Source organism: Lepidochelys olivacea, assembly GCF_965140295.1.
Source record: "Lepidochelys olivacea isolate rLepOli2 genome assembly, chromosome: 13".
NCBI classification, from domain to species: Eukaryota; Metazoa; Chordata; order Testudines; family Cheloniidae; genus Lepidochelys; species Lepidochelys olivacea.
The window spans coordinates 23,660,194-23,681,589 of NC_140423.1; the positions used below are offsets into that span (position 1 = coordinate 23,660,194).

General features: G+C 42.7%; 1 protein-coding gene across 1 annotated transcript in view; it reads left to right on the forward strand.

The window, feature by feature from the left end:
- PTPRT (protein tyrosine phosphatase receptor type T) overlaps window positions 1-21,396 on the forward strand; it is a 740,652-nt gene that overhangs the window by 92,456 nt on the left and 626,800 nt on the right. The gene's annotated exons all lie outside the window — the stretch shown is intronic.

Here is a 21,396-nt window from a genome sequence, read left to right on the forward strand (position 1 = left end):
GTAATGGCCGGGCCCAGACCAAGCGCCTGCCTCTGCTCAGCATTGGGTGGCCCCTGAGCCCTTCCCTTATTACTGGCAGTGTGTGCTTGGGTGATTGGGACAGGGCTGCCAGGTGATGAGCTCAAGGCACTCAGTGGGCTGCTGAGGTGGAGAGGGTGAGCAGGGACTGGTTGTAGCACCTGCCTGGTCCCTTCACCCTCTTGCTGTCCCTGATCCCTGCTGAGGTGAGGGGCCATGCATGCCCGAATACGCTGACAGATGTTTTGCAGCCTGCAGAGGCCTTGGTAGCAACTTGCCTGATTTCCCATTTGATCAGCCTGAGGGGACAATAGCTCACCTGCCTGGTAGGCAAGGTGGGAGGGGGCATTATGAAACTGTATATATTTTAGGGGTTTGGCTGCCTCCCAAACAACTCAAGTGATGCCCCCTTTACCCCCCCCCCCCAGGCAGACCCCTCTCTCTTACCCTCAGTCTCCCCTCCCGGAAAGTAATGGAAAGTGTTAATAGTGGGCTGGAGTGCCTTGTGCAGCTGCACAGGTGGGCCTCAGGGGAAAAAAATTGGGAACCCTTGTATTAACCTCTAAGTTCCAGGAGCCAAGAACGGCAACATCAGTAGCATCTAGCTGTGGGAAAAATAGGCCCAAAGCAGAAACACAGTATTTGCCACAATGGGTCATAGCATTGCTTTGTCATCTCTTCCATCCGGTTTCCAACAGAGTCTGACACCTGATTCTTCAGAGAAAGATGAAAATACTTCTAATATACTAGAGGTCAGTTGTGCAAAATAAGTCTCCCCTAACCCTTCAGTGATCACTTTCTTCCCAAAATCATGAATACACTTTTCTGAGTATATAGAACTATAAAATTTGATGGCCATAAAATTATCCAACCCAGCCAAGGTATTAGACACAACCAATTATTTCACTTGATGGATTCACTTATTCTCTAGAAGGTACAGCTACTACTTTGATATCTTATAAAAGTACTTAGCACTCACAGCACTTTACATCTTCAAAGCACTGTATAAACGTTAATATGAAAGCCACTAAGGATGGAAAATAAATGAAGTACATACAAACTTTTACTTACAAGGGTAAAAAGCCTTTCATGGGCTGATGGAAAGTTAGGCTTATTTACTCAGTGCATCTTTTATGACAGCACAAGTTTGTCCCACACAGACAATTTGTAAGAAAGTCTTTTTGAATAAGCAGAGATCCATGGATCAAACCTCTTCTCTCCCCCGCTCCCACCCCCGGCAGTATTTACAGGCTCTTTTCTGATTGATCATACTATACATGCTAACTCATTGTCCGTACCACCAAAATTTAATCTGAAGGGGCAGGTGCCTATTTTGGAGAGAGCCAGCTGTAACTAACAGAAACCAGAACTCACGTCTCATCAAAGGCCTTTGTTACTGAAGAAGAAAGGATAAGAATTGTGAGGCTGCTTGCTTTTCTAGTGTTGAATGTCAAAGGAGGAGGCAGATGATATTTCTCAATTACTCACAGATTATCCATCACAGTGGCCTGGCAGAGAGTTACATAATCTCCTTCTGGAGCACTCTGTCATGCATCAGTTACTTTGGAGACCTTTGCCTTGGCATCATCCCAGAAAGTGAAAGAGACTGAGCTAGAGACCTCAGAATAAGTCTGGAACTTCACTTCATTCCAGTGAACTACAAGTGCTGAGCCAGTATCCTCACAAAGGTCCTCCTTGAAGAGGAAAACACCTCACAGAAGTCTTGGACTTTGCAAGCACCTAACAGGTCATAAATGCTGATCCAGTGAAGTCCTGGTGGCCTGTACCTTGACATATGACAAGAAAGTCCTCTCGCAAAGACACATGCCATGACATAACCCCAGTCAGCAAGCTAGAGGTGCTGATCCAGTGAATTCACAAAGGACTGCCCATTGACATTGGCCAAGCAAGCTAGAGACGCTGATGTCATTCCCTTAAATGACCTCTTAGGTGCATTGCACTAGGTGTGATTTGTGAAGTAAGCAATTTTGAACTGAGAGAAAGCTAAGCTCATATTGGTCTGCCAAAAAGAGGCTACCCTTTGCCACCATTGAGAGATCTGCTTACTGCACATTATCAAGGCTCTTGTTTGAGTCTTGATGAATGTGGCATTTAGCAGGTTGTGTGATCTGTGCATACAGCTGCAGGATCCAAGAAGACATCACTAGCCAGCTAAATCTAGGGGTGGTACTTGTAGCAGTCTCCATGACCAGTAGTCTCCATCAGCTAGTTTATTTGCTTCTCGCCTGTTTGCAGGTCTCCCCATTGTCTTATGGAATGGCAGTTCTATAAATTCTTCACAGCACTAAGGCTAATCTACCCATCTAGGTGTTTTTTACCTTGCACACCAGATAGATCATAAGTTCTCTGCCTTGACCATGAATCGTACGTGGGCCAGTTTTCTAATTCTTGCGGGTACAGGGTTTAGTTTGGAGGATGGAGGCTAAGTTCATGTGTGGTACTAGGTTCCATTTCTATTGCAGCTTAACCAGCACTATAGGCAGATAGTCCCTGCCCCATCAACCTTCTCTACCTATCTTCCATGGAGTTTTGAGCCATACCAAGTGTGACTTGGTTGCCTTGTAAGGGATACATCGGAGAATGCCAAACTCAGAATAGACTGATAAAGACAGGGCAGATACACCCCAAACCGGTGATTATTTTGACATTAGATTCACCAAAGCAGTAACAAAAGTGAGCTCTTGTGTCACCACACTGGTAAAAAAGCAGTCACAACATAGTCCCCCTTCGGCAATCCAGCCCTTCTGACCACCCGGACACCTGGTCTTTATGATGAGAGGTTACTGAAAATCAGAGTAGTCATATGTAAAGTTCTTCCAATCCCAAAGGATCAGCCACTTCCCTAAGTCTGAGATAACTGAGATCTTACCCCAAAATCATGCTTGTAACTAAAAGCTAAAGTTCTAATTATATATATATAATATGTGTGTGTGTGTGTGTGTGTGTGTGTGTGTGTATATATATATATATATGAATATATAAAAGAAGATAGTTATTAAATGGTTAAGGAATCCTATACATTGCAACTGATTTTTAGTTTTTTCAGGTCAGGAGCATAGCAGTGATGTTAAATCTGCTAGCTTTCAAAAAGTCTCTCTGGAAACTTCCCAAGATTGGAAGGTCCACAGTCCATTGTTCAAAATACTCCGTTAAGTTAAAAATCCACAGTCCAGAGAACTGAAGCAGTAATGAGGCAAAGCAGTGATATCGCAGCTTGCAATTTATAGCTCAACTCATGTGTGTGGAAAGTTACTGGCCAAGATGGAATTTTAGGTTGCATGTCATCATCATATATCCTTACATGTTTTGCTGAATTACAGGGGTAGCCATTGGCTGCATGTTGTCTGAGGCATCTGTAGGAAGAGCTCACTCTGTGTGTGTGTAGGACAGTGTTTGAGGTACAAATACATAACTAATATTCATAAATTTAGATTCAAAGGTGATATAAAGGCTAATGTAGTGCCAATCTTTAAAAAAGGGAAGAAGGAGGATCCTGGGAACTACAGGCCAGTCAGCCTCACCTCAGTCCCCGGAAAAATCATGGAGCAGGTCCTCAAGGAATCAATCCTGAAACACTTACATGAGAGGAAAGTGATCAGGAACAGTCAGCATGGATTCACCAAGGGAAGGTCATGCCTGACTAATCTAATCGCCTTCTATGATGAGATTACTGGTTCTGTGGATGAAGGGAAAGCAGTGGATGTTTTGTTTCTTGACTTTAGCAAAGCTTTTGACACGGTCTCCCACAGTATTCTTGTCAGCAAGTTAAAGAAGTACGGGCTGGATGAATTCACTATAAGGTGGGTAGAAAGTTGGCTAGATTGTCGAGCTCAACGGGTAGTGATCAATGGCTCCATGTCTAGTTGGCAGCCGGTGTCAAGTGGAGTGCCCTAGGGGTCAGTCCTGGGGCCGGTTTTGTTCAATATCTTCATAAATGATTTGGAGGATGGTGTGGATTGCACTCTCAGCAAATTTGCGGATGATACTAAACTGGGAGGAGTGGTAGATACGCTGGAGGGCAGGGATAGGATACAGAGGGACCTAGACAAATTGGAGGATTGGGCCAAAAGAAATCTGATGAGGTTCAATAAGGATAAGTGCAGGGTCCTGCACTTAGGACAGAAGAACCCAATGCACAGCTACAGACTAGGGACCGAATGGCTAGGCAGCAGTTCTGCGGAAAAGGACCTAGAGGTGACAGTGGACAAGAAGCTGGATATGAGTCAGCAGTGTGCCCTTGTTGCCAAGAAGGCCAATGGCATTTTGGGATGTATAAGTAGGGACATAGCGAGCAGATCGAGGGATGTGATCGTTCCCCTCTATTCGACATTGGTGAGGCCTCATCTGGAGTACTGTGTCCAGTTTTGGGCCCCACACTACAAGAAGGATGTGGATAAATTGGAGAGAGTCCAGCGAAGGGCAACAAAAATGATTAGGGGTCTGGAACACATGACTTATGAGGAGAGGCTGAGGGAACTGGGATTGTTTAGTCTGCAGAAGAGAAGAATGAGAGGGGATTTGATAGCTGCTTTCAACTACCTGAGAGGTGGTTCCAGAGAGGATGGTTCTAGACTATTCTCAGTGGTAGAAGAGGACAGGGCAGGGAGTAATGGTCTCAAGTTGCAGTGGGGGAGGTTTAGGTTGGATATTAGGAAAAACTTTTTCACTAGGAGGGTGGTGAAACACTGGAATGCGTTACCTAGGGAGGTGGTAGAATCTCCTTCCTTAGAAGTTTTTAAGGTCAGGCTTGACAAAGCCCTGGCTGGGATGATTTAATTGGGGATCGGTCCTGCTTTGAGCAGGGGGTTGGACTAGATGACCTCCTGAGTCCCTTCCAACCCTGATATTCTATGATATGCATGTAAACAGGATTATCATACTTAGCAGGGTACAACTTTTCCATTGATATCTTACATGACATACTTTTGTATCTGATTTAGTAAAACTTTGTAACATTGGTGATACATTAATATATATCTGGTTATATTCCTTCTATACAGGGTCACACCAAGTGCACTGTCAACACTTTAACTAATAGACCTTATTTAGTAAGAAACATAAGCTTTTCCCTAACAGCAGTCATAAGTTAATCATTACAGACTAAATCTGGTTGTCCCTTCATCCTTCCACACACGCTCTCGTTCACAGAAATAGCTTCTGACACTGTCTTGGGAATTCTAGAATGGCCAGAGCTATCCAATGCAGTGCTACGTAAAGAGACAAAGGGGGTAGAGAGGATGTGGAGAGAGACCCAGGCTGTGCAAAGCCCATAAGGTGGGGCTCTGTAAACTCTGTCCATCTCTGGCCACACCACTTTTGTTAACAGCAAGTCACAGAGAATGAAAGTGTTACACCAACTAGATTTAATTTAACTTACATCAATGGGATCTCACCACCTGTGCAAACTTTTAAGGGGAGGGACTCTGTATTTTTAGCCAATTCCTTATCACTTTTTACCTTGTCCATCCAAAGATGTTACCTAATCCAAAGCATTTTGCAGGAGTTAAAGGAATGCCAACAAATCCTCCTGTGGATGACCCCTGTTCATGAATGCTGTCAGTCATTTTGTTTCACACCAACTGATTTCCTGAGCCATTTTACACTGCTAAAGGTCATGGTGTTCAAAAGTGAATCAAGGAGGTCAAGACATGCAGTTTTGAATCCATGGCCTGCGAACCTGATGGCACCAACACTTCACACTTTTACCACCAATACACCCTGCTTTGCCGCCTTTGACTATGAGGGGCCATTCTTCCTATCCTACTTAAGGTGTTCAGATGCTCTTGGCCCAGAAAGGAATGAAAATGTCTCTCTTCCCTTTCCAAATGCTACATATGCTGAATTCTTCAGAGGTTTGTTAGTTTAAAAAAAAACAAACAAAATACAAATTAATTTATTAATCTTTCTTTAGTAAATACCGCTGTAAAAGAAGCAAATTTCATATTCACACATAGTTTCATTATTATGGTAATGACTTTCAATGTATAACTAATTAATGCTGCTCAGTACCTAACTTACCCTTTATTAGCAGTAGCAAGAGGGGAATTGCTGAGTGTATGATTGGTTGTTGCTGGGCATGGTATTGACAGATGAACTACTTGGCAGCAGCTGCTTTGGTGGGGAAAATGGGGGGTATTGTCACATTTAGGGCTCTTCTAAGCTGTGATGGATATAGCAAGTCTCATGTTGCTGTGATTTGTAGGGATGAATGTGGGTAGCACTAATGTCTGGTAGTAATTAAGAGTAACAATATCTAACAGAGTGATCTGAAATGGAAACGGGGATTGTGGAATGAAGAGGTTGAAAGGAAGGTGGGTGGGAGGGAGGAGGAAATATGATAATACCATGCATAGATGCTCTTTGATCTTGGGTATAATTCAAAGCAGCCTAGTCCCACTGCAGGTGGCATTAGATAAGAGCATTATATTCCCAGGGTGGATTTTACTGGCAGTACAAAGTAATTAGCTTTTGCCTGTTTGTAATGTGAACATAAACAGGTACCCATAAATTAATTAATTAAATAAAAGATCCCTGTCTTCCTCCTGGATTAATTAGGGATTCATCTCCCTCCTGGATCAATTACAGACTCATCTGCCACTAGATTAGCTGTGGGGGAGGGGTTCTTTTCTTCTTTTTTCATCATTGAGATGTGCTTGAACTGAAATGTCTGGCATTGGGTGTAGCTCAAAAGGCTTTGAGGCCCACTTTCATTCAAATGAGAATCAGATATTTGGAAGATTATTGTTTAAGGGCCGGATGGTTCCTTTGAGGCACCAGCTGGTGTTGAAGGGCCTTCACGCTGCCCTACGGAGAGATGTAGGAGACATTTGTATTAGGGACATGCAGTCGCTCCCCAGAGAGCAGAAAGTGGACATGCTTTGTCAACACTTGGAGGGTGAATGCCCATCTCTACTGGCTGGTGTAGAATGGGAATCCAGACTGTAGCCACATTGGCATGGCTTGTGTCTCTGCAAGGCCCCAAGCAGGGATCAATCAGTGCTCTCAGGAGAGCACAGGGACTGTAATTGTACCTCTGTGCTGGGTGACAGGACAGGAAGACTTCATAAACTCGTTTTTCCACCCTGCACACCTGGACAAAGGTTGGGCAAACTTGGCTCTAAAGGTCCCTGGGCCCCACTAAACTGGGTCAGAAATCTCCCATGAACAGACTTGTTTCTGAGATATTTTTCACTACTTGCTAATCATTTTTCAGCTGGGCAATCAAGGCTGTACATGCTTCTGCAGATATGACTTGTCGAGAAGCATCATGATTTCATCTGATTTGACACACTTTGCTTTACTTACTTGCCAACACCTTCTTGGCTGTCTTCGCTGTAGCCAATTGCTGCACTTCTAACATTCTTTACTGATACATTTTGTTAGAGTTCCTAACTGTGACTGTCCCTGGACAGTTTTGTGGCTGGAAAAACAATTTTAATCTTACACCAGTGGATCGTGTCATCTTGAATGTTTTCAAATCTCAGTTGTTACTAATTTGGGGAGGTGGCTGGGAGGGGATTTGTCCCAGACAACGAGGGGGAATAAAAAGATGAGGGAAGAGGAGGGGAGGTGGATTAAATGATCCACTAAAGGCCTTTCTGGATAGAACATAGGTCTTAACCCCCTGTGACTGCTTTTGATAAGTGGAGACAAAGGAGGAAACATTGAGGGCAAAGCAGAGGAGAGAGAGAGAGAGTTAGAAAATGCATCAAATCATTGTTCTGCAGCAAAATGGCTATTTGTGCACATGGTGTGTTGAGAACCATTTGCTGTTGGCCACCTCTTGGGGTAAATGGCAATTCATCTGGGAGAACTGATTGCTGTATTGATGTGCCTTGGCCATTTGTTTGCTGGTGGCTGCTCTTGCTCTGTTATTTCAAAGGCTGTAATAATAGGCTAGAGGTCATTAAAACACGCAGTGGACTACATGCTAGCTTTGTAATAATTCACTAGAAGGAGCAAGCATGGCTTGGAGAGAATTGATGGGTAGGTGAGGTGCTTAGTGTGATTTCCTGGCATGTACCTTGTTTTGAACTGTCAAAGCCTGACAGTAAGACTACAGAATGGGGCTCCCCTAACGGCTTTCTGAAATGCTTCTCTCTCGCATGCACACTTTCCCAACCTGTCACAAGCTGGGGGATTATGGAATTACAGGGAAGTGGTGTGATTAGAGAATCTGGCTGGAAGGACGGCTAGTGAACTGATATAATCCTTGGTGTTTGATGTGGGGGATGCATGGATTAGAGGCCTTTGGAGAAAACAGAAAGGGAATCAGAGTGGATGGCTCATTGGCCCTCTTAATCCCCCCCACTCTTGACCTCAAATGCACAGTCCTTGATTTTTAGTTGCTCCTTCAATCAAAATGATGATGCTTGATAGTAATGTGTGTTACTCTTAAATTTACAGCTTGTGTCGTGTAACACTCATATGAAGTATATGTTGTGTTCCCCTCTAGAGGCTGGTCTACACAGAGAATTACAGCCTATTAATAGATTTACTCTTTTAGCACAAATAGTAGAAGTCTGTGCTGTGATGCTGAAGGTCCTGTATTCATATTAGAGCTGTCAATGAATCGCAGTTAACTTAAGTGATTAACACAAAATGAATTAACTAGATTAAAAAAATAGTCACAATTAATCACAGTTTTAATCCCACTGTTAATAATAGAATACCAATTTAAATTTATTATAAACATTTTGGGATATTTTTTTCTATGTTTTCAAATATATTGATTTTAATTACAACACAGCATACGAAGTGTACAGTGCTCCCTTTACATTACATGCCATGCGAACACCTGTTCTCACTTTCAAGTGACATTTTAAGTAAGAAGTGGGCAGCATTATCTCCCGCAAATGTAAACAAGCGTATTTGTTTGTCTTACCGATTTTGGCTGAAATAGAAGTAGGACTGAGTGGACTTTTTGACTCTAAAGTTTTATATTGTTTTGTTTTTGAGTGCAGTTCTGTAAAAGTAATTAAATAAATTCTACATTTGTAAGTTTCACTTTCACAATAAAAACATTTCACTACAGTACTTGTATGAGTTGAATTGAAAAATACTATTTCTTTTCTTTTTTAGAGTGCAAATATTTATAATAAAAATAATATAAAGTAAGCACTGTACACTTTGTATTCTGTGTTGTAATTGAAATCAATATATTTGAAAAAACAGAAAAACTTCCAAAAATTAATAATGTTTAATCTATTATTGTTTTACAGTTTTAATTGCACTGTTATCCCAACTATTTTTTATTTCACAATTTATTGTGATTATTTTTTTTAATCATCAGACACGCCTAATTCAAATCCTACTGATGACCTCTAGCGGGGGGAGATTTAAATTTGAACTGAAAAAGGTACATCCATGCAACACTTCCTAAACTCCCATAGTGCTGTCCCAGCAAGCCCCTAGGCTGACGGCAAAACCTGGTGAATCAGAGAAATATGGGACTGGAAGGGACCTTGAGAAGTCAGCAACTCCAGCCCCCTGTGCTGAGGCAGGACCAAATAAACCTAGACTATCCTTGACATGTGTTGGTCCAGCCGGTTTTTAAAAAAACAAAAAAACTTCAAGTGACTGGGATTCAGAATTTTCCTTGGAAGCCTATTCCAGAGCTTAACTATCTTTATAACTCAGTTTTTCCTAATATGTAACCTAAATCTATCTTGTTGCAGATTAAGCTCATTACTACTTGTCCTACCTTCAGTGGACATGGAGAACAATCAATCATCATCCTCTTTTGTAATAGCCCTTATCATAGGCTCATAGAAGTGTAGGACTGGAAGAGACCTCAGTAGGTCATCTAGTCCAGTTCCCTGCACTGGGGCAAGACTAAGTAGTAACTAGACCATTCCTCAGGTGTTTGTCTAATCTGTTATTAAAAACCTCCAATGACTGAGATTCCACAGCCTCCCTAGGCAATTTGTTCCAGAGCTTAACTACGGTGACAGGAAGTTTTTCCTAATGTCCAGCCTAAACCTCCCTTGCTGCAATTTAAGCCCATTGCTTCTCGTCCTGTTCTCAGAGGTTAACGAGAACAATTTTTCACCTTCCTCCTTGTAACAACCTTTTATATACTTGAAAACTGTTATCAGGTCCACCCCTTAGTCAATTTTTCTCAAGAATAAATATGCCCGGTTTATAACCTTTCTTCCTAGCTCAGGGTTCTGGCAGCCAGGAAGCCAGAGTTGTAATCTCAGATCTGGCAGGTGACTCTGGACAAGTCTTTTTACCCTCTCTGCCTGAACTTCGAGAGTTTGACTTTGATTTGATTCAAGATGGGGTGCATCCATCAGATTGCTCCCCCTCATTCATCATTGGGTTTGATTTGGGCTTGATAATTTTGGGCTAGATTCACAAAAGATCTGATGCCTGGTGACGCTCAGTATCACTGTGCCTCACTTTTAGGCATCTAGAAAATCACAGTGGTTCACAAAGCCTGAGTTTGGTGCTTAGGCTTCCTATCCAACGAAGGGGGAGAGAGACAGGTGCCCCAGAATGGGAATCCCAAAAGCCAGCATGTGACCCAGCTCTTTGCCTAAGCTAGACAATGGGATGCCAAGATGCAATGTCTGCCCAAGGTGCCTATCCTAAGTAGAGGCTCCAGGGAGGTACCTCCCTTTGCTTGGGATACCCAGCTCTAAATCCTCTCTTGGTTTTAGGCACTATGCTATTCTAGCAGCAGCAGCTCTTGTTCCCTCATAGCTTTTAGCCCAGTTGCTAGAGTGCACACGTGGGATGTAGGAACCCCCTGGTTCAAGTCCTTTCTGCACCTCAGTGGGAGAAGGCATTTAGACAGGGATCTGCTCCATGTCAGTTGAATGTCCTAACCACTGGGCTATGGCATATTCTGACCTGGGGTTCCCTTGGCCTCTCCTTTCGAAGCAAATCCACTGAGAAATAAATAATCACAACAACAAGGAGTCCAGTGGCACCTTTAAAGACTAAAAGATTTATTTGGGCCTAAGCTTTCATGGGTAAAAAACCCACTTCTTCAGATGGATTTTTTTACCCATGAAAGCTTATGCCCAAATAAATCTTAGTATTTAAGGCGTCACCGGACTCCTTGTTGTTTTTGTGGATACAGACTAACACGGCTACCCCGTGATAAATAATGAAAGAATCAATGGGCCGGAGCAAATGAGTTTGAGAATCTCTCTGTAGCCTGGTGGTTGGAGCACTCACCTGGGAAGTGGGAGACCCAGGAGCCAGCCCCCCTCCTCCCATGATTTTTGAAAAATATTTATCCACAGGGCAACAGCTTCAACAGGAGAGACTGCAGAAACCCACATTGGAATAGCCCAGTGGTTAGATCACTCCCCTGAGAGGTGGCAAATCCCTGTTCCAATCCCTTCTCCCCCTCAGGTGGAGGGGGGACAGGAATCAGGCACCTCCCACATCCCAGGGGCATACCCTGTCTTCCTGGCTAAATGCTGAGGGAGCTCCTCTCCCCACCCCCACACAGCCATTTTGTGTTAGTTTGTCTCTAGGGGATTGATCTGATAGGCAAGTTCTGAGCATGCTTAATTGGATCAGATCCCGTGGGTGAGTTAGATGGAGGGACATCTACCTTTCCTGGTTTGTGCAACACTTTGGGGCTTGGGCATCTGGACCCCTGGCCTGGGTCTGCAGTGAGCATGCATGGAGACACAAACATAGGCACCAAGGGAACTCTTCCTGCCAAAATTTAGGCACCAAGTGAGTTTTGGCTCCTGCACTTTTCGGTGCCAGCTGAAGCCTACTGCGGCCTGATTTGGGGATTTAGGCATTTAAAGTGAGAGTGAACATAGCCCATTGTCACTATTTTTCACTTGTTATTGAGGAGGGGGGGAAGGGGTAATGACTCTAAGCTGCAGGCTGAAAACTTTTAACAGACTGTCCTAAAGGAAGGCCAGATTCCAGGACTACTGACCTTGGATGTGGTGTGTCTCTTTAAGGCACTGTGTTTTAACTGAAAGAGGCTTCTTTTTCACACAATAAGATACAGAATTGGATGCCTTGAAGTGGACACAATTAACATGGCTCCCTGGATGAAAGGGCTGCCTCCTGAGCCAATCTGAGAAATCTGTTCTTACTGCAGTGTGTAGATCCAACTATCTGCTCCTTTATGCTCTCTTCTGATGGAAAATCACAACGCCTGGACTTGTGCACGTCAGAGATTCTGGAACAAGTTCAGTTGTTGAAATGAAAGTGCTAATTGAGTGAACTTACTGGAAGCCATCTCTGAAGAGTCTGTAATTATGCTCAGCAAAGGAATCCTACTTAGAAAGGACACGGCCAAACTTGGGTAGGCCAGAAATTTGACTTATTTTACAGGGAGAGTGATCCCATTATAATCTTTTTTTTTTTTCCTTAACCTTGAAGAGAGTTTCACTAGTTACATCTTAAAAATAGATTTCTGAATGACAGTTGTATATTAGGATAAATGTCAGTGCAGCTGAAGTGTTAGTGTAGTCTGGGTGCTGGTGTTCTTATCAATGTGTCATTTAACCCAGCTTAGAGGCAGTCTTGACTGTATTGCGATAGAAATGAATGTGTCCTCTCTGTGGGACTGCTACCACTAGTATAACAGCAAGAATGGGAGAATTTTACAAAAGCTGGGTGTGAGCCAGGCTCGAGATTGTGGGGCCAGGCACAACCTTGCAGTAAGGAAATGAGAAGTCAGTGAGGTGGCTGCTGCTTCTCTTTTGTTGAGAAACCCCAAATGTTCATTTTTTACTTGTGACCTGCTGTAATGAAGACGTGAACCTAGGTATCCCAAGGTATAATGGCTATTGGGTTTAGGCCACTGTGTCATCCAGTCCTGCTGTGACTGTATCTTGCAACATTTTTATCTTCTTTGTCACAAGGTATGTGAACAGGACCTTCTAGATCCCTGCGCACGTACAAAGTGGTACTGTCCTGGATTGACCTCTGGGAGTTTGAGTTCACATTTGGAGTCGTATTTGGAGCCTGGCCAAGTTCTTATCTCCACGAATTAGTATAACAAATCAGTTTTTGCAGGCTCCTTAGCCATTTGCTGCCTCACAGTGTAATTGTGCATGACTCTCCCTCATTAGACAGCAATATTTACCTCTGGGAAATGGGGCTTTGAAGCACAAGATGAATTAAATTGAAACTTTGGCAAATGTCACTGCGTTTAGCAGCTCTGAAATAAGAGCTCTTTTCTCCGCAACTAGGAGTGCATGTAAGTAATGGGCAACATCTGGGCTTTGTGTCATAGGCTTGATGCTGTGAATTACATCAGGAGGAAATGGCAGATTTGGTTGCAAGGATTCGAGGGAGGAAAGAGTTTGTTTCAATAAGAATTAAATAGCGTTTAATAATTGAGTTGCAGTGTACCATGCAGGAGCTGCATAGCCCTGGCTGAGTGCTTTTGAGATGAAAAGAAGGTACTTTGGTAGAAAGATATAATAATGCCTGTTTGCAGGTCCAGGCAGGCACCTGAGGTTGTGTTTTAGGGTGTACACATCTGTGATTCTGACTCATACGTGACCAATTTGCTCATCTATGCATGAACCGAGGAAGAAATCTTCAATTTTAAACCTTCAGGACATGGTTATAGTCCTTTTCTCTACCCCAGCATTGGAATAATAAAACCTTAGTATTTGGAGGGGAAGGAAGGGAATTCCCTTTCTAAAGTTTTGGAAAAGTCCTTGCTCTGCTCACCTCATGGCCTATACATTTTTTTTGCTGTCTCTGTATATTTCTCCTGCTCGACATGCTGGGTTCCCATCTCCAGAATCCAAGCCTGACAAGTTAATGAACCGTTTGAGCTCCAGTAACCAACTATCTCCGTTTAAGCTGAATAATGCAGGCCACAGCTGTCTGTGTTCCTATAATCAGCATAGATTGGGTGGGGGACTAGAGAAGTTAAATTTATAGAAATGAACAGGCCTAGCTTGTCAGCAGAAGGCTTGTAAGACTGATAGGTTTATGTACAAGAGTGTGACTGACAGTTCTTATATTACAGTCTCTTAATACCTCTCTTCACCCTGAGCTGGTGCTTGTAACAGTGATGGGGCTAGGGGCACCAGGTGCAGGAGGGAGAATGGGACATGGAAAGAAGAAATTTCTTCTGCAAGTCTAACAGCTGCTCTATGTCAGCACTTCATATGCAGCTCTTGTGATGTTGGTTTTTATTTTATTTTTCCAACCCTGATATTTTTTTCTTGTCATCACATTTATCTAGGTGGGGAGAAATAAAAGCAGATGGGCCATGGGTGTGCTCCTTCACAACTTGCAAAAGAACTTACTGCTATAGGGGTGGGTGGATGTGGGGGGAAATACACTTTAAAAAAGCAAGGATACATGGAGAAAGGAGGTTTGAAGTGCAGCCTCCAAATTGGGGAGGTGCGAATATTCCATTTTGACTATCAGCAGCGTGGTGTCTGTTCTCTGCCTCAAAACTGTGTGTTGTGGGACAGGTGCATGGGGATGTCCTGTCTAGTGGAAGCTGAACTTCACTACAAGTTTAATACTGTTTATTAGCAGAGTTAAAGTACCAAATATGGGCATCCAGCATACCATACTGTACTCTCATTGCTGGGAATCTCAACATGGTTGTGGTCATAGAGTGGCACCCCATTACAGAGGACTGGCCTTAAGGACTTATGAATAATGCCTAACTGGTGCAAAAGTCTTCCTGATGGACGATGCATTCATTGATATGCAAGTCTTCTGTCCACTTGGAGTGCTCTTTTTTTTTAAGCCACTGGTACTAAATCTTTCAATTTGATCAAGGCAAAGATTTAGCTTCTGATTCCTATGGCTGGATGTTTAATCACATGAATACTTCCCAGTTGGAGAACTGCAACAGGATGTACAGGCCACTGTCTCTGATGACCCTATCCCCAAAGGTGGGGAGGGGGAAAGAAGCCACCAGCAGAGGTTAACTGGACTCAGCTGCTTCCCTCCCTCTGCTCTGATTATGTGAGAAGGGAAGGCAATTGGGCTTGTGGCTTTCTTGAGAAGGAGTATTGGGGAGAGAGACTGAGGAAGAAGACAGGTTTGTGTAGCTAGGTAACTTACTACTGGGGCAAATAATTCTGGTTCCTTGTGTCTTATTCTTTATTTAGAGTAGAGGAAAACTGGGAATAGATTCTGAGCCTTGCTCCAGTATCTGTGGGACCTTGTTTTGTTTGCAAAGTTGAGGTTGCTGTAAAGTATCTAAATAAAACCCAACCATGGAAAGGGATGTTTTACCTCTTATTCATGGTAACATTCATCTCATTGATCCATTCTCCATCTTTACTCTGATCAGAACACTTCTAATTTGGGCAGACAAAGAACTGCAAGCTGCACTAACGAAACTTTCAGCTTTAGGTGCAATAGCTTGTCTGTCGGCCTAGAGATAAGTTATCTCAAGTCTTGTCATCTCACCTTTGCTTTCATGTATAGTACATAAAATTAATCAGGCAAATACTGTATTATGACAGCTTTAGTCACTGAACTGCCCTTGTGGGTCAACAGACATCTCCATTTTGTTTTCAGTCTCTCCAAAACTCACTCTATCGGTATCAGCCACTCTCATTACCCTGCTAAGTTGAAGCCTAAGTGTGGTGCAAGGAGGTACTGTATAGTGGAAGAGGTTGGATTTTGGATGGATATAAAACCAAGGCTCTGACGACAACGTCTACCAATTGACATGGTTTCACTGACTTCAATGAAACCATGTTGGTTTATAACAGCTGGTCTTTAAAGAACAATGACAGTTTTCCTGATGACTGAGTTGATGGATCCAATGCTTTGGCCAAATTTCAGTGTGGGTAAATAGATTTGATACCGTAGGGTCCTGGTCCTGATCCTGATCCGTAGGGTCCTGAAATGCCTGATTCCAAATTGCCCTCAATTCTCACTGAAGTCAATGGGATTCAAAGCACTCACCTTTTTGCAGGGACTGCTCAGCACTTCACAGGATCAAGCTTGAAATCCCCACTGTGGATATGACAGTCTTCTTCACTTCTTATTCTAATTTGCTGCAGACTGTTAACAGATCATTTTATAAAGCACTCTGGGATCCTTTCAGGTTGTCAGGGTTCCTTCGCAACTCTGAACGCTGTGGTACAGATGTGGAGACCCACATGAAAGACCCCCTCAGCTTAGTTCTACCAGCTTAGGTTAAAAACTTCCCCAAGGCACAAATTCTTCCTTGTCCTTGAACAGTATGCTGCAACCACCAAGTGAGTTAGACAAAGGTTCAGGAAAAGGACCACTTGGAGTTCCTGTTTCCCCAAAATATCCCCCCAAACCCCTTCACTCCTTTTCCCGGGAAGGCTTGAGAATAATATATCAACCAAATAGATAAACAAGGTGAGCACAGACCAGACCCTTGGGTTTTTAGGACACTAAAAACCAATCGGGTTCTTAAAAGCAGAACTTTATTATAAAGAAAAAAGTAAAAGAAGCACCTCTGCAAAATCAGGATGGAAGGTAATTCTACAGGGTAATAAGATTTAAAGCACAGAGGATTCCCCTCTAGGCAAAACTTTAAGGTTACAAAAACAGGACTAAACCTCCCTCTTAGCATAGGGAAAATTCACAAGCTAATACAAAAGATAATCTAACACATTTCCTTGTTTTACTTACTTTTTTTATAATCTTAGATGCTTATTTCAGGTATGGTTTTAGGAGAGGGTTTTTTTCCTGCCTGGTCCCTCTCTCTGTCTCAAGAGAGCACAAACAAAGAGAGCACAAGCAAAACCTCCCCCCACAGATTTGAAAGTATATTCTTCCCTTATTGGTCCTTTTGGTCAGGTGCCAACCAGGTTATTTGAGTTTCTTAATCCCTTACAGGTAAAGGAGGGATTTTATGCTACCCTTAGCTGTATGTTTATGACACAGGTGAAAAGCATTATCAGTGTGTACCACAATTGTAATGTAATATTTTACTGACGCAAGAAGGAAGCATGACTTTAAATTGAGATTTGAAATGAGCCAGTGTCCATGCGGGATCCAGAATGCTTCAGTAAATCAGCTTAAATATCTGAATATACTCGCAAATTTCTGAAGCTCTCACTTTGTTTGTTACACTCATTTTAATGCTCTTCCAGGGCAATGTGTATTATTCTGTTTCTTGCATTTCAGATGCAGAGCATCCTGTTTAAATACAAATTTATTGTATTTAAATACAAACACAATCCTCTTTTACCCTTTTTAAAATTTTTAAAGCCCGGATTTGGAATTTAGGCTCATTAATATTCACAAACACTGCTTAGTTAAGCCTGCTTTAATTTCTCTGTGTGCTTTGTAAACAGGGATTACAGTGATGTTTGAATTTGCATGCCAGATTTTTGAGTATTGTGTAAATTTTGGTCATTATCATGGAAAAATAAATAACTAAAAAATGCTTAATACCTATCTCACTCCCCCCAGCCCCCCAGCCTTTGCCCAAGCTCCTAGGCTTGGTTATGGCATTGTGGGAATGTTTAATCCCATTTTAGCAGGTGGGATTTCTGATTTCACTGTGCAGCTATATTTACTGATCTTGATCTTGGAATCCCAAAGGAGGAGGAGGCCTTTTGGTCTCCAGGTATGCCTCTGGCTGGTTTTAATGATGGAGGAATGAAATCTTTTCAATTTTGAAAGTGAAGCCAGCCTTGGAAAAGTCCCACAGTTGTTGAATCTTCCACTAAACTGTGACACTTCTAGGTGTTCGTCACCAACCTCAGTTATCCTGGCCAAAAGCGTAGCAGCCTTTTTGAATTACATTCTGGTACCAGAAGTAGTCTTTCAGCAAAACACCTTTAGTCACCACCAGTATCTGGATGGAGACTCAGGTAAGCGTTACAGATGGATAATCCGTAGTTCTTTTTCTGTTTAATTTTCAGTGAGTTGAGCGTTCCTGACAACTGGCAGATTAAACAGTCCTGGAGACTGCAGTCCACTATTTATCCTTGGAAAATGAACAGCTTGGGCAGCTGAAACACTAAGTCTGGGAGCTGCCCTGATGATGTGCCTCACCCCAGGCCTGCTAAGCAAATCACCATGAAATAACTCTTCGGTCTTTGATTTCTCTCTTATGCTGCCAGCTGTGAAGTTGGGCACTTGCCTGCTAGGAGAGGGACTGAGACTACTGGCTCATTTCAGATAGGCACCACCTCCAGATAGTGACCAAAAGCCATTACTATTGATAAGGTGACCATACATCCCATTTTGGCTGGAAGAGTCCCTTTTTTTTTAAAGCCCTGTCCTGGCCATAATAACTTTTGGCAAAGGTGGGCATTTGTCCTGTTTGCTGTTGCTCACATGATCAGTAGGGAAGCACAAATGGGACAAATGCCCACTTTTATTCAAAAAAAAAAAGAAAGAAAAAAGAGGGGGTGAGGAGGAACATGTGGGGGATGAGCAGAGATGCCAGCCCTAAACAGGGAGGGAGACAGAGCTTTGGGGTGTGGGGCCTCAGGCCAGCCCCGCACGGTGTGCAGTTTTCCCTTTGGGAAATATGGTCACCCTAACTATTGATCTAGGCTGATTTGAACTCCTGATTGAAAGGTGTGAGGCTCTGAATCCATTTTTTTACTCCATATAACCATCTGGGCTCCCAAGCCATAGCTTCAAGGAAGAACCATTTGTTTTTGACACTGGCTCACACATTGACCTGCAGAATTTCTCCCAAGTCGGATGTGTGTATGGCTTTAGTAATTCTGGCTTTTAGGCTTATGTTTAGTTTCCCATGCTCTGTCTCCTCTTTGCTAAAGATGTGGAGGCCCTAATATTGTGCTTTTATTCTTGGCCGGAAAGACAGTCCATGCCATTGGTAGTTTCTACAGGACTGGTCAGGAGACAGCTCTGTAAGGTTGAGCCACTCAGTAAACAGCCTTGCATCCTCTGGCATAGCCAATATTTGTGATATACTCCCAAGATACAGAAGTCTAGCATCTAGGAGACTCCCATAACCTGGTCAGCTGATAATGTTGAATAAACAGCAGAATTGGAACAGTTAATTTGGCTGGGACCAGTCCAGATTGGTACCTTCTTGAGTCCTTCATCCCTATGCATGTCTTCCAGCATGATGGTTGTTCCATTCAATAGTTCCCCAGCTGCATCGCCACCCATGACCTACTAATAGACTCTCTACCCTCTCTGTGACCTTCTAACAAACTTGTAGCACTCTCTGCTGCTGACTCTTCAGTAGGTACCATCTCTCTCTTGCCTCTTCATGACCTACCTGACTGTAAAAGTCAAATCATGGGGTATATCCAAAGAACATCGTAAATGTTAGTCCCTCTCTTGGGTACTACCACTGTAGAATTATCGGCACTGCTTGCCCTTGAAATGAGATCTTCATGGAGAATTTGGGAGGACAGTGACAGGAGAGCCATGGCATCATGAAGAGTGAGCAGCAGGGAACTACTTATACTCCAGCTCGAGAGAGGTTTGGATAAGCCCTTAGGGCCACAACCTGGCATGGCATAAGCTGATGTACCTCCATTAATGTCATTGGAGCTGTGTGGATTTGCAGCAGAGGAGAAATCTGGCTTTGAAATTTCTGGATGCTTATGTAAACCTCTGTGCCCTTTAGAATTCACTTCTATGAGTCGTCAAAAACACTAAGCCAGCTACTGGACAGAATGCTGTACATTAAAAAATAACTTTCAGCCAGTCCTAGGAGAGGATTCTTGGTCCTTCTCACTGGATGTCTCAGAAGTATAAAATTGCACATTCCCCTACAGCTTTGACAAGGCAGCTCCTGTATCCCATAATTTCATCAGGAATCATTTCCTGATTTATCTCTCAGCTGCATTTCAATTTAGCTAGCAGGGGTAAGGAACAAACCTATAAAACAAGCCTACCATCTTCACTGACAATATTATTATGCCAGCATAATATTAAGCATCCATGTTTATTTTGTAATATGCTATCAGAAAATAGTTATCCATAGATATCTATATATAGATATATGTGCACAGGTAATGTGTGATTTTTCTAGCAATCAAGTATGGCAGTTGGTGCATTTAGACAATAGAAAATGATTCATAAGAACATATGAATTGCAGACCAGTAGTTCTAGTGCAGTATCCTGTCACTGAGATTGACCAGTGTCAGATTCGTCAGAGGAATATGTCAGAACCCTGAAGTGGGCAGTTATCAAATTAATCTGCCCTTAGGGGAGGTTTCTGCCTGACCCTTGTAAGTTAGAGATTGGTTAATGACTGTACTGAGGCATGAGTGTGTATATATCTTTGAAACTTTTTTTAAAATCCTATCTAATGGAACTATGGATTTTCTCATTATCCATGTAAGTATCTAATCCTGTTTGGAATCAATGGCAGGATTCAGTCTTTGTTCATATTCTGATTTAATAAATCATTGGGAAGGGGAAAAAAGCAATACCAGTTTATTTGAAGTGTATCTGCTCCGTATTAAGGCTTCCACATTTTTGCTCTCTCTGAAGGTTGGTAAACCAAAAATTTGGCCTGCTTTGAAAGTGAGGATAACTCGCATGCAGAGCTCCGATCATAACTTCATTGTTTTAAAGCCAAAGAATGAATACAAATAATTGACATCTTTGTAAAATAAGTCATGCACCCATTAAACCCTAAGTGTCATGAAGTTTGTATCTCCAGTTGCAGGAATCCTGCCATCCAGGAAATGGTTGGGTTTTTTTGCTCAGCCTGTCCACTCTGTTACCCTGAACAAATACATTTACAATGAATCCTGCTCCCTGGGGATTCTTGAAATACTTAAGTTCTTGTAAATTTCAATACAGTGTCCGTTCATATGAATGAAGAATGTGAGCACAAGTGGTGCACCTTGAGACCAATATTTCTGATTATATCCCTTAACAGATTTCCTTTTAAAATGATTTGTTTTTTGCTACTGGAAAATAATTGCCAATTCCCTCACTGGAGTCACCACAGATCCTAATCCTGCAAGCTGCTCTGCAGAGGCAGACCTCCTATACTTGCATCAAGACCCACTGACTGCAATAGGGCCCTGTGGGCTACCCACATGGTGCAGCTTTAGGATTGGGGCCTAAATATGGAAAACAAAATACAACATAGGAAGGTTTCACAGTAGCAGCCGTGTTAGTCTGTATCCGCAAAAAGAAAAGGAGTACTTGTAGCACCTTAGAGACGAATGCTCAAATAAATTTGTTAGTCTCTAAGGTGCCACAGGTACTCCTTTCCTTTTAACATAGGAAGGCAAATTTCCCATCTCTGATTATACAAAAACTCCGCCTCTCGAAGCTAGGCCCTGAGAAGTGAGCAGGGCCGGCTCTAGGTTTTTTGCCACCCCAAGCAAAACGTTTTTGGCCACGCCCCCCCCTTTTTTGGCTTTTACATATGTTTGCACTTTGCAATTTTTTTTGTGTTTTGGGGGGAAGGGGGTGGTTGAATGTTTAAAATTAAA